Here is a 14,107-nt window from a genome sequence, read left to right as displayed (position 1 = left end):
AGTTTGTTCCACTATAATAAGTTTGTTCCACTATAAGAAGTTTTATCCACTATAAGAAATTTGTTCCACTATAAGAAGTTTGTTCCACTATAAGAAGTTGTATCCACTATAGGAAGTTTGTTCATTATAAGAAGTTTTATCCACTATAAGAAATTTGTTCCACTATAAGAAGTTTGTTCCACTATAAGAAGTTTGTTCCACTATAAGAAGTTTGTTCCACTATAAGAAGTTTTATCCACTATAAGAAGTTTGTTCATTATAAGAAGTTTTATCCACTATAAGAAATTTGTTCCACTATAAGAAGTTTGTTCCACTATAAGAAGTTTGTTCCACTATAAGAAGTTTTATCCACTATAAGAAGTTTGTTCATTATAAGAAGTTTTATCCACTATAAGAAATTTGTTCCACTATAACAAGTTTGTTCCACTATAAGAAGTTTTATCCACTATAAGAAGTTTGTTCATTATAAGAAGTTTTATCCACTATAAGAAATGTGTTCCACTATAAGAAGTTTGTTCCACTATAAGAAGTTTTATCCACTATAAGAAGTTTGTTCATTATAAGAAGTTTTATCCACTATAAGAAATTTGTTCCACTATAAGAAGTTTGTTCCACTATAATAAGTTTGTTCCACTATAAGAAGTTTTATCCACTATAAGAAATTTGTTCCACTATAAGAAGTTTGTTCCACTATAAGAAGTTTGTTCCACTATAAGAAGTTTGTTCCACTATAAGAAGTTTGTTCCACTATAAGAAGTTTTATCCACTATAAGAAGTTTGTTCATTATAAGAAGTTTTATCCACTATAAGAAATTTGTTCCACTATAAGAAGTTTGTTCCACTATAAGAAGTTTTATCCACTATAAGAAGTTTGTTCATTATAAGAAGTTTTATCCACTATAAGAAATTTGTTCCACTATAAGAAGTTTTATCCACTATAAGAAATTTGTTCCACTATAAGAAGTTTGTTCCACTATAATAAGTTTGTTCCACTATAAGAAGTTTTATCCACTATAAGAAATTTGTTCCACTATAAGAAGTTTGTTCCACTATAAGAAGTTTTATCCACTATAGGAAGTTTGTTCATTATAAGAAGTTTTATCCACTATAAGAAGTTTGTTCCACTATAAGAAGTTTGTTCATTATAAGAAGTTTTATCCACTATAAGAAATTTGTTCATTATAAGAAGTTTTATCCACTATAAGAAATTTGTTCCACTATAAGAAGTTTGTTCCACTATAAGAAGTTTGTTCCACTATAAGAAGTTTTATCCACTATAAGAAGTTTGTTCATTATAAGAAGTTTTATCCACTATAAGAAATTTGTTCCACTATAAGAAGTTTGTTCCACTATAAGAAGTTTGTTCCACTATAAGAAGTTTTATCCACTATAAGAAGTTTGTTCATTATAAGAAGTTTTATCCACTATAAGAAATTTGTTCCACTATAAGAAGTTTGTTCCACTATAAGAAGTTTTATCCACTATAAGAAGTTTGTTCATTATAAGAAGTTTTATCCACTATAAGAAATTTGTTCCACTATAAGAAGTTTGTTCCACTATAATAAGTTTGTTCCACTATAAGAAGTTTTATCCACTATAAGAAATTTGTTCCACTATAAGAAGTTTGTTCCACTATAAGAAGTTTTATCCACTATAAGAAGTTTGTTCATTATAAGAAGTTTTATCCACTATAAGAAATTTGTTCCACTATAAGAAGTTTGTTCCACTATAAGAAGTTTGTTCCACTATAAGAAGTTTGTTCCACTATAAGAAGTTTATCCACTATTAAGAAGTTTATCCACTATTAAGAAGTTTGTTCCAATATAAGAAGTTTTATCCACTATAAGAAGTTTGTTCCACTATAAGAAGTTTTATCCACTATAAGAAGTTTTATCCACTATAAGAAATTTGTTCCACTATAAGAAGTTTGTTCCACTATAAGAAGTTTTATCCACTATAAGAAGTTTGTTCATTATAAGAAGTTTTATCCACTATAAGAAATTTGTTCCACTATAAGAAGTTTGTTCCACTATAAAAAGTTTGTTCCACTATAAGAAGTTTGTTCCACTATAAGAAGTTTATCCACTATTAAGAAGTTTATCCACTATTAAGAAGTTTGTTCCAATATAAGAAGTTTGTTCCACTATAAGAAGTTTTATCCACTATAAGAAGTTTGTTCATTATAAGAAGTTTTATCTACTATAAGAAGTTTTATCCACTATAAGAAATGTGTTCCACTATAAGAAGTTTGTTCCACTATGAGAAATGTGTTCCACTATAAGAAGTTTAATTGTTCCACTATAAGAAATGTGTTCCACTATAAGAAGTTTGTTCCACTATAAGAAGGTGAGTTATCTCCTGGAAGTGTCCCAGTGCCTTAAACAGTGTTGGAGCTGAGCACCCATTGACTTCAATGGGGGAGCTTGAAAGTAGATCAGCTTTGTCCCGCCCACCGGACGTTCACTATGTCTGACAGGGAGCGCAAAGTGGGCGTGACCAGGATGTTTGGGATGATGAATCTCTTTTTGATTGACAGGTGGGTAGTAATGTGCTACATTTACTTTTTGGATACATTGTACTTGTCAGAGTAGTTTTATTGCAACCTACTTTTTACTTGTACTTAAGTATTTATAAGAAACACTACTTTTACTGCGTTACAGTGAGTCTCGTTTTTTATGGTTACATCACAATTATTTATAATCAATCAATTAAGGCGCTTATGTCAGCGAGCCGGCAGGCACTGTCACGTGACTGTGTTTGCCCAACCCCTCCACCAATCAAACGCAGCCTGGCAGTCACATGACAGTGTTTGACCAATCCAACTTCAATATAATGACGTCACTCCTTCCACCAATCAAACGCAGCCTGGCAGTCACATGACCGTGTTTGACTAATCCAAACTTCAATACAATGACGTCACTCCTCCCGCCATTCAGACGCAGCCTGACGTCGTGCGGCGCCGACATCAAGAGCGTGTTTGCGGCCAACAAGCGCAGAGCAAAGATGTCAAAAGATGAAATTAGGTCAGTATTTTCAAGTCAATGGTCAAATAAAAGCAAGTGTCTTCCCAAAGAAGACGCTTTCATTCCCAGACATGAGACAACTGCTCGGCAGACATCTCCTACAAGAGTTGGCTGAAAACGCCATCTTTTTCAATGTCTCTGACGGTCCAAATGTGTCATTTAAACATGTAAACTCCTTCAATTGTTACCAAGCACACTAACTAGCAGTGCAAAGTTATACTTGTCTGTTAGCTCCGAAGCTACCTTATTAGCACCTAGCATTTTCTTCTTCTACTGTATTTTGCATGACCACAACAGGCTGAAATGAGCACAGTCGCCCCCCTAGAGGCGAGCATGGACACGACAACTTCACATGAAAGTAGAAGAAACGGAATTATTTGGCAAATCAGACTAGTTGACAGCATAGATAGGTGATAGACAAGTTAGCACACATCTTCAATGATTACTTTCAACTCGTAAACAGAACATTTATATCATCTGTGTCAGTAGAAATGTTCACACTTCCTACTAGAGAAAACATGCTGCAGTAAATTGTATATCCATCCATTTTCTACCGCTTGTCCCTTTCGGGGTCGCTGGTGCCTATCTCAGCTGCATTCGGGCGGAAAGCGGGGTACACCCCGGACAAGTCGCCACCTCATCAAAGGGCCAACACAGATAGACAGACAACATTCACACACTAGGGACTAGTGATGGGTTGATGAGGCGTCATGAAGCGTTTCGACACATTGCAAAACTGTATTGATACTGTGTCGATACTGTGTCACTAAATACTGACATCTGCTGGACATTAAAAATCCCTACAGGCAACCTATGGACCGACTCAACTGACACTGATTTGATGCCCTAGTACAGGGGTCACCAACCTTTTTGAAACCAAAAACTACTTCTTGGGTACTGATTAATGCCAAGGGCTACCAGTTTGATACACACTTAAATAAATAAATATATTGTCATTTGTAAGTTACACGTAAGTGTGATTTAAACAAGAATAGCTAAATAAATACATTTATATATTAAAAAAATGGGTATTTCTGTCTGTCATTCCGTCGTACATTTTTTTTTTCCTTTTACGGAAGGTTTTTTGTAGAGAATAAATGATGAAAAAAAACACTTAATTGAACGGTTTAAAAGAGGAGAAAACACGAAAAAAATTAAAATAAAATTTAAAACATAGTTTATCTTCAATTTCGACTCTTTAAAATTCAAAATTCAACCGACAAAAAGAAGAGAAAAACTAGCTAATTTGAATCTTTTTGAAAAAATTAAAACAATAATTCATGGAACATCATTAGTCATTTTTCCTGATTAAGATACATTTTAGAATTTTGATGACATGTTTTAAATTGGTTAAAATCCAATCTGCACTTTGTTAGAATATTTAACAAATTGGACCAAGCTATATTTCTAACAAAGACAAATCAGTATTTCTTCTAGATTTTCCAGAACAAAAATTTGAAAATAAATTCAAAATACTTTGAAATAAGATTTAAATTTGATTCTACAGATTTTCTAGATTTACCAGAATAATTTTTTTGAATTTTAATCATAGTAAGTTTGAAGAAATATTTCACAAATATTCTTCGTCGAAAAACCAGAAGCTAAAATATTTGTTATTCTTTACAATAATAAAAAAAACTTTTTTTTACTTGAACATTGATTTAAATTGTCAGGAAAGAAGAGGAAGAAATTTAAAAGGTATATTTGTTTAAAAATCCTAAAATCATTTTTAAGGTTGTATTTTTTCTCTAAAATTGTATTTCTAAAAGTAATAAGAAGCAAAGTAGAAAATAAATGAATTTATTTAAACAAGTGAAGACCCATCCATCCATCCATTTTCTACCGCTTATTCCAAGTGAAGACCAAGTCTTTAAAATATTTTCTTGGATTTTCAAATTCTATTTGAGTTTTGTCTCTTTTAGAATTAAAAATGTCGAGCAAAGCGAGACCAGCTTGCTAATAAATAAATACATTTTAAAAAATAGAGGCAGCTCACTGGTAAGTGCTGCTCTTTGAGCTATTTTTAGAACAGGCCAGCGGGCGACTGATCTGGTCCTTACGGGCTACCTGGTGACCGCGGGCACCGCGTTGGTGACCCCTGCCCTAGTATATACAATAATATAAACCAAGTCATTTAGGATTATTTCATATCTTCATTTAAATACAAATATATTTGTATCTTTTTTAGATACAGTCAATAAATAATGTGAACATGTATCATAACATGGAAATCTAAGAGAACGTGTTGTGGATGATTGTGGACTGGGAATTTTTTTAATTTAATTTTTTTACACATTTTTATTTAAAAAAAAAAATCGTTTTTCCGACGTATTACATTTTAGACGATTTCTCTTACCGGTAGTTATTATTTCTCCGGCTGTAGAAAAGAGCCGCTCACAGGGCACAGAGGAGGCGTCGGTCACGTGACCAAAACAGCTCATGATCGGTCACGTGACTTTCTAAAAGCGGTACGCGCACCGACACAGGGTTTTGCTCTATGAGCTCGACGCATGCGCCGATGCATCGGTGTTGCCGGACCCATCACTACTAGGGACCATTTATATGATTTGTATAATTTGCACACACATACACATTCTTGTATTTGTTGCCTTCTTGAGACCTGAGAAAAAAGCCTCCCTCTTTAGGACCAGCCTTTCGAGATATATAAAAAAGTGTATTTACAACATTAATAATATATACATACTATGCAAATATAAAAAAGCTTGTTGTGAAAAATGAGTTGGAATTTCACAAGTAAAAGGTCACAATTTCACAAGAAAAACGTAGAATTTTGGCAGTATTGCGATGACAGTCATTTTACTCAACGCAAGTCCAAATTTTACAAGAAAAACTGAACATTTGTGCAACATTATGATAAAAGTTGGAATTTTACTCAATAGCAGTCACAATTTTATAAGAAAAGGCTTAACATTTTGGCAATTTTATGAAAAGAGTCGTAATTTTACACGACAAAAGTCAACATTTTATAAGAAAAACTTTACAATTTTGGCAATACTATACCGTATTTTCCGCACCATAAGGCGCCCTGGGTTATAAGCCGCGCCTTCAATGAACGGCATATTTCAAAACTTTGTCCACCTATAAGCCGCCCCGTGTTATAAGCCGCATCTAACTGCGCTAAAGGAATGTCAAAAAAACAGTCAGATAGGTCAGTCAAACTTTAATAATATATTAAAAACCAGCGTGATGTGGGCGCGCATGGAGTCGTATATCAACATGGACGGAGCTGCGTGAAAAAAGCCACCCGGCCTCTTCGCGTAAACTTAAACTTACCTTAACCACTCGCTCATCTTTTCTTCATCCATCCCTTCGAGTTAGCTTTTATGATGACGCCGGCTGGAAAGGTCTCTTTTGGCAAGGTCTTCCTTTTGAATATCACCATGGGTGGAAGTTTCTGGCCATTAGCATGGCAAGCTAGAACCACAGTGAAGGATGACTTCTCATTCCCTGTGGTGCGAATATTCACCGTACGTGCTCCCGTTGTATCCACAGTGCGGTTCACAGGAATATCAAAAGTCAGTGGAACCTCGTCCATGTTGATAATGTTCTCTGGCCGGATCTTTTTTTCAGCTATCTTGTTTTTACAATATGCACGGAAAGTAGCCAGCTTTTCTTGAAAGTCTTTAGGCAGTTGCTGTGAAATAGTAATCCGTGTGCGGATGGAGAGATTGCGTCTTTTCATGAACCGGATCCCTGTCGCTTAGTAGGAGCCATTTTGTGGTCTTTACAGATGTAAACACACAAAGGAAATGAAACGTACGGTAATATCCGCGCGCTTTTTCTTCTTCTACGCGGGCGGGTGGTTGCTTACAGTAGAAGAAGAAGCGCTTCCTGTTCTATGGGGGCGGGTGCTTACCTTGGCGGTTGCTTGCGTAGAAGAAAAAGCACTTCCTCTTCTACGGGGAAAAAAGATGGCTGCTGTTTACCGTAGTTGCAAGACCGAAACTTTATGAAAATGAATCTTAATATTAATCCATATATAAAGCGCACCGGGTTATAAGCCGCACTGTCAGCTTTTGAGTAAATTTGTGGTTTTTAGGTGCGGCTAATAGTGCGGAAAATACGGTAATAATATATACATACTATGCAAATATAAAAAAGCTTGTTGTGAAAAATGAGTTGGAATTTCACAATAAAAAGGTCACAATTTCACAAGAAAAACGTAGAATTTTGGCAGTATTGCGATGACAGTCATTTTACTCAACGCAAGTCCAAATTTTACAAGAGAAACTGAACATTTGTGCAATACTATGATAAAAGTTGGAATTTTACTCAATAGCAGTCGCAATTTTATAAGAAAAGGCTTAACATTTTGGCAATTTTATGAAAAGAGTCGTAATTTTACACGACAAAAGTCAAAATTTTATAAGAAAAACTTTACAATTTTGGCAATACTATAATAATAATCTGAATTTTACTTGGCAAAACTTATGACAAACCTTGAGACCTGAGAAAAAGGCCTCCCTCTTTAGGACCAGCCTTTCTGGATATATGAAGATGTGTATTTACAACATTAATAATATATACATACTATGCAAAATATAAAAAAGCTTGTTGTGAAAAATGAGTTGGAATTTCGCAAGAAAAACTTATCATTTTGGCAGTATTATGATAAAAGTCGTCATTTTACTCAACGCAAGAAAAACTGAACATTTGTGCAATATTATGATAAAAGTTGGAATTTTACTCAATAACAGTCGCAATTTTATATATATATATATATATATATATATATATATTGCACATGAGTGCTGATTGTTTGGTGAAATGAGGTGCTGAATAGTAGAAATGCAATAAAAGGCACATTCCAGGATCTTTATCTTCCTGTCCAAACAGCAGCTTTGCTCCCATGTCACACCTTTGGCTCCCTGCTGTGAAGGAGGCCTATTGAGAGTTACCTGTGCCCCCTCCCACGCTCCAGGTGAGCACACCGGGGTCAGGCCACGCGCTTATCAGCCCCCCTCCCTTGCACTGCCTGCCGATCGATACGTGCAGGTGAGTATATGATCCTGACAAGGTGATAGCACACCTGACACACACACACACACACACACACACACACACACACACACACACACACACTGTGTGCACTCTCTGACTCACTGGCATTTTCCTGGCTTTGAACACTCACACACGCACTTATATACACACACACACACACACACACACACACACACACACACACAGCCAGGAGGATTGATTGCATGAGGTGGAGCTGCACCATCACAAAGTAGTTTCACTTGGCCTTAAAAAGAAGACATATGATGTTTGCATCATCGTCTATTGATGATGCACACTTCCTGTCTGTTGCACTAACAGACCTATACCTAACTAGTAATGTATGTCCACTTTAACTAATAGACCCACCCACACCTAACTAGTACTGTATGCCCACTCTAACTAATATACCTACACCTAACTAGTACTGTATGCCCACTCTAACTAATATACCTACACCTAACTAGTACTGTATGTCCACTTTAACTAATAGACCCACACCTAACTAGTACTGTATGCCCACTTTAACTAATATAACTACACCTAACTAGTACTGTATGTCCACTGTAACTAATATACCTGCACCTAACTAGTACTGTATGTCCACTTTAACTAATAAACCTCCACCTTACTAATAATGTATGTCCACTTTAACTAATATAACTACACCTAACTAGTACTGTATGTACACTTTAACTCATATACCTACACCTAACTAGTACTGTATGTTCACTTTAACTAACAGACCTACACCTAACTAGTAGTGTGTCTGCTTAAACAATAGACCGAAACCTAACTAGTACTGTATGTCTGCTTAATTAATAGATCAACACCTAACTAGTACTGTATGTCTGCTTAAACAATAGACCGAAACCTCACTAGTACTGTTTGTTTGCTTAACTAATAGACCAACACCTAACTCGTACTGTATGTCTGCTTAAACAATAGACCGAAACCTCACTAGTACTGTTTGTTTGCTTAACTAATAGACCAACACCTAAATAGTACTGTATGTTTGCTTAACTAATAGACCAACACCTAACTAGTACTGTATGTCTGCTTAAACAATAGACCAAAACCTAACTAGTACTGTATGTTTGATTAAATAATAGACTGAGACCTAACTAGTACTGTATGTCTGCTTAAATAATAGACTGAGACCTAACTAGTACTGTATGTCTGATTAAATAATAGACTGAGACCTAACTAGTACTGTATGTCTGCTTAAATAATAGACTGAAACCTAACTAGTACTGTATGTCTGATTAAATAATAGACTGAGACCTAACTAGTACTGTATGTCTGATTAAATAATAGACCGAAACCTAACTAGTACTGTATGTCTGATTAAATAATAGACTGAGACCTAACTAGTACTGTATGTCTGATTAAATAATAGACTGAGACCTAACTAGTACTGTATGTCTGCTTAAATAATAGACTGAAACCTAACTAGTACTGTATGTCTGATTAAATAATAGACTGAGACCTAACTAGTACTGTATGTCTGATTAAATAATAGACCGAAACCTAACTAGTACTGTATGTCTGATTAAATAATAGACTGAAACCTAACTAGTACTGTATGTCTGATTAAATAATAGACTGAAACCTAACTAGTACTGTATGTCTGCTTAAATAATAGACTGAAACCTAACTAGTACTGTATGTCTGATTAAATAATAGACTGAGACCTAACTAGTACTGTATGTCTGCTTAAATAATAGACTGAAACCTAACTAGTACTGTATGTCTGCTTAAATAATAGACTGAAACCTAACTAGTACTGTATGTCTGATTAAATAATAGACTGAGACCTAACTAGTGCTGTATGTCTGCTTAAACAATAGACCGAAACCTAACTAGTACTATATGTCTGATTAACTAATAGACCAGCACCTAACTAGTACTCTATGTCTGCTTAAACAATAGAATGAAACCTAACTAGTACTGTATGTCTGCTTACCTAATAGACCAACACCAAACTAGTACTGTATGTCTGCTTAAACAAGAGACCGAAACCTAACTAGTACTGTATGTCTGCTTAACTAATAACCAACACCTAACTAATACTGTATGTCTGCTTAAACAATAGACTGAAACCTAACTAGTACTGTATGTCTGATTAAATAATAGACTGAGACCTAACTAGTACTGTATGTCTGATTAAATAATAGACCGAAACCTAACTAGTACTGTATGTCTGATTAAATAATAGACCGAAACCTAACTAGTACTGTATGTCTGCTTAAACAATAGACTGAAACCTAACTAGTACTGTATGTCTGCTTAACTAATAGACCAACACCTAACTAATACTGTATGTCTGCTTAAACAATAGACCAAAACCTAACTAGTACTGTATGTTTGATTAAATAATAGACTGAAACCTAACTAGTACTGTATGTCTGATTAAATAATAGACTGAGACCTAACTAGTACTGTATGTCTGATTAAATAATAGACTGAGACCTAACTAGTACTGTATGTCTGATTAAATAATAGACCGAGACCCAACTAGTACTGTATGTCTGATTAAATAATAGACCGAGACCTAACTAGTACTGTATGTCTGATTCAATAATAGACCGAAACCTAACTAGTACTGTATGTCTGCTTAAATAATAGACCGAAACCTAACTAGTACTGTATGTCTGCTTAAATAATAGACTGAAACCTAACTAGTACTGTATGTCTGATTAAATAATAGACTGAGACCTAACTAGTACTGTATGTCTGATTAAATAATAGACCGAAACCTAACTAGTACTGTATGTCTGATTAAATAATAGACTGAAACCTAACTAGTACTGTATGTCTGATTAAATAATAGACTGAAACCTAACTAGTACTGTATGTCTGCTTAAATAATAGACTGAAACCTAACTAGTACTGTATGTCTGATTAAATAATAGACTGAGACCTAACTAGTACTGTATGTCTGCTTAAATAATAGACTGAAACCTAACTAGTACTGTATGTCTGCTTAAATAATAGACTGAAACCTAACTAGTACTGTATGTCTGATTAAATAATAGACTGAGACCTAACTAGTGCTGTATGTCTGCTTAAACAATAGACCGAAACCTAACTAGTACTATATGTCTGATTAACTAATAGACCAGCACCTAACTAGTACTCTATGTCTGCTTAAACAATAGAATGAAACCTAACTAGTACTGTATGTCTGCTTACCTAATAGACCAACACCAAACTAGTACTGTATGTCTGCTTAAACAAGAGACCGAAACCTAACTAGTACTGTATGTCTGCTTAACTAATAACCAACACCTAACTAATACTGTATGTCTGCTTAAACAATAGACTGAAACCTAACTAGTACTGTATGTCTGATTAAATAATAGACTGAGACCTAACTAGTACTGTATGTCTGATTAAATAATAGACCGAAACCTAACTAGTACTGTATGTCTGATTAAATAATAGACCGAAACCTAACTAGTACTGTATGTCTGCTTAAACAATAGACTGAAACCTAACTAGTACTGTATGTCTGCTTAACTAATAGACCAACACCTAACTAATACTGTATGTCTGCTTAAACAATAGACCAAAACCTAACTAGTACTGTATGTTTGATTAAATAATAGACTGAAACCTAACTAGTACTGTATGTCTGATTAAATAATAGACTGAGACCTAACTAGTACTGTATGTCTGATTAAATAATAGACTGAGACCTAACTAGTACTGTATGTCTGATTAAATAATAGACCGAGACCCAACTAGTACTGTATGTCTGATTAAATAATAGACCGAGACCTAACTAGTACTGTATGTCTGATTCAATAATAGACCGAAACCTAACTAGTACTGTATGTCTGCTTAAATAATAGACCGAAACCTAACTAGTACTGTATGTCTGCTTAAATAATAGACTGAAACCTAACTAGTACTGTATGTCTGCTTAAATAATAGACTGAAACCTAACTAGTACTGTATGTCTGATTAAATAATAGACTGAGACCTAACTAGTACTGTATGTCTGCTTAACTAATAGACCAACACCTAACTAGTACTGTATGTCTGCTTAAACAATAGACCAAAACCTAACTAGTACTGTATGTCTGATTAAATAATAGACCGAAACCTAACTAGTACTGTATGTCTGATTAAATAATAGACTGAAACCTAACTAGTACTGTATGTCTGATTAAATAATAGACCGAAACCTAACTAGTACTGTATGTCTGATTAAATAATAGACTGAAACCTAACTAGTACTGTATGTCTGATTAAATAATAGACTGAAACCTAACTAGTACTGTATGTCTGCTTAAATAATAGACTGAAACCTAACTAGTACTGTATGTCTGATTAAATAATAGACTGAGACCTAACTAGTACTGTATGTCTGCTTAAATAATAGACTGAAACCTAACTAGTACTGTATGTCTGCTTAAATAATAGACTGAAACCTAACTAGTACTGTATGTCTGATTAAATAATAGACTGAGACCTAACTAGTGCTGTATGTCTGCTTAAACAATAGACTGAAACCTAACTAGTACTGTATGTCTGCTTAAACAATAGACCGAAACCTAACTAGTACTGTATGTCTGATTCAATAATAGACCGAAACCTAACTAGTACTGTATGTCTGCTTAAATAATAGACCGAAACCTAACTAGTGCTGTATGTCTGATTAAATAATAGACCGAAACCTAACTAGTACTGTATGTCTGATTCAATAATAGACCGAAACCTAACTAGTACTGTATGTCTGCTTAAATAATAGACCGAAACCTAACTAGTGCTGTATGTCTGATTAAATAATAGACCGAAACCTAACTAGTACTGTATGTCTGATTCAATAATAGACCGAAACCTAACTAGTACTGTATGTCTGCTTAAATAATAGACCGAAACCTAACTAGTACTGTATGTCTGATTAAATAATAGACCGAAACCTAACTAGTACTGTATGTCTGATTCAATAATAGACCGAAACCTAACTAGTACTGTATGTCTGCTTAAATAATAGACCGAAACCTAACTAGTACTGTATGTCTGCTTAAATAATAGACTGAAACCTAACTAGTACTGTATGTCTGATTAAATAATAGACTGAAACCTAACTAGTACTGTATGTCTGCTTAAATAATAGACTGAAACCTAACTAGTACTGTATGTTTGATTAAATAATAGACTGAAACCTAACTAGTGATGTATGTCTGATTAAATAATAGACTGAGACCTAACTAGTACTGTATGTCTGATTAAATAATAGACCGAAACCTAACTAGTACTGTATGTCTGCTTAAATAATAGACTGAAACCTAACTAGTACTGTATGTCTGATTAAATAATAGACCGAAACCTAACTAGTACTGTATGTCTGATTAAATAATAGACTGAAACCTAACTAGTACTGTATGTCTGCTTAAATAATAGACTGAAACCTAACTAGTACTGTATGTCTGATTAAATAATAGACTGAGACCTAACTAGTACTGTATGTCTGATTAAATAATAGACTGAGACCTAACTAGTACTGTATGTCTGATTAAATAATAGACCGAAACCTAACTAGTACTGTATGTCTGATTAAATAATAGACTGAAACCTAACTAGTACTGTATGTCTGATTAAATAATAGACGAAACCTAACTAGTACTGTATGTCTGATTAAATAATAGACTGAAACCTAACTAGTACTGTATGTCTGATTAAATAATAGACTGAAACCTAACTAGTACTGTATGTCTGCTTAAATAATAGACTGAAACCTAACTAGTACTGTATGTCTGATTAAATAATAGACTGAGACCTAACTAGTACTGTATGTCTGCTTAAATAATAGACTGAAACCTAACTAGTACTGTATGTCTGCTTAAATAATAGACTGAAACCTAACTAGTACTGTATGTCTGATTAAATAATAGACTGAGACCTAACTAGTGCTGTATGTCTGCTTAAACAATAGACCGAAACCTAACTAGTACTATATGTCTGATTAACTAATAGACCAGCACCTAACTAGTACTCTATGTCTGCTTAAACAATAGAATGAAACCTAACTAGTACTGTATGTCTGCTTACCT

At 34.3% G+C, this 14,107-nt stretch overlaps 1 protein-coding gene across 1 annotated transcript in view; it reads right to left on the bottom strand.

Annotated features, from left to right (window-relative positions):
• Window positions 1–8,079, bottom strand: part of gtf3ab (general transcription factor IIIA, b) — a 15,253-nt gene extending 7,174 nt beyond the window's left edge. Inside the window, 1 exon segment of the mRNA XM_072913439.1 lies at window positions 7,943–8,079. The gene's annotated coding sequence lies outside the window, so the exon portion shown is untranslated.
• Between the last annotated feature and the right edge of the window lie 6,028 nt (window positions 8,080–14,107).

Source organism: Nerophis lumbriciformis, linkage group LG07, assembly GCF_033978685.3.
Source record: "Nerophis lumbriciformis linkage group LG07, RoL_Nlum_v2.1, whole genome shotgun sequence".
In the NCBI taxonomy this organism is placed as follows: domain Eukaryota; kingdom Metazoa; phylum Chordata; class Actinopteri; order Syngnathiformes; family Syngnathidae; genus Nerophis; species Nerophis lumbriciformis.
This window is presented reverse-complemented; position numbering and strand designations above follow the sequence as displayed.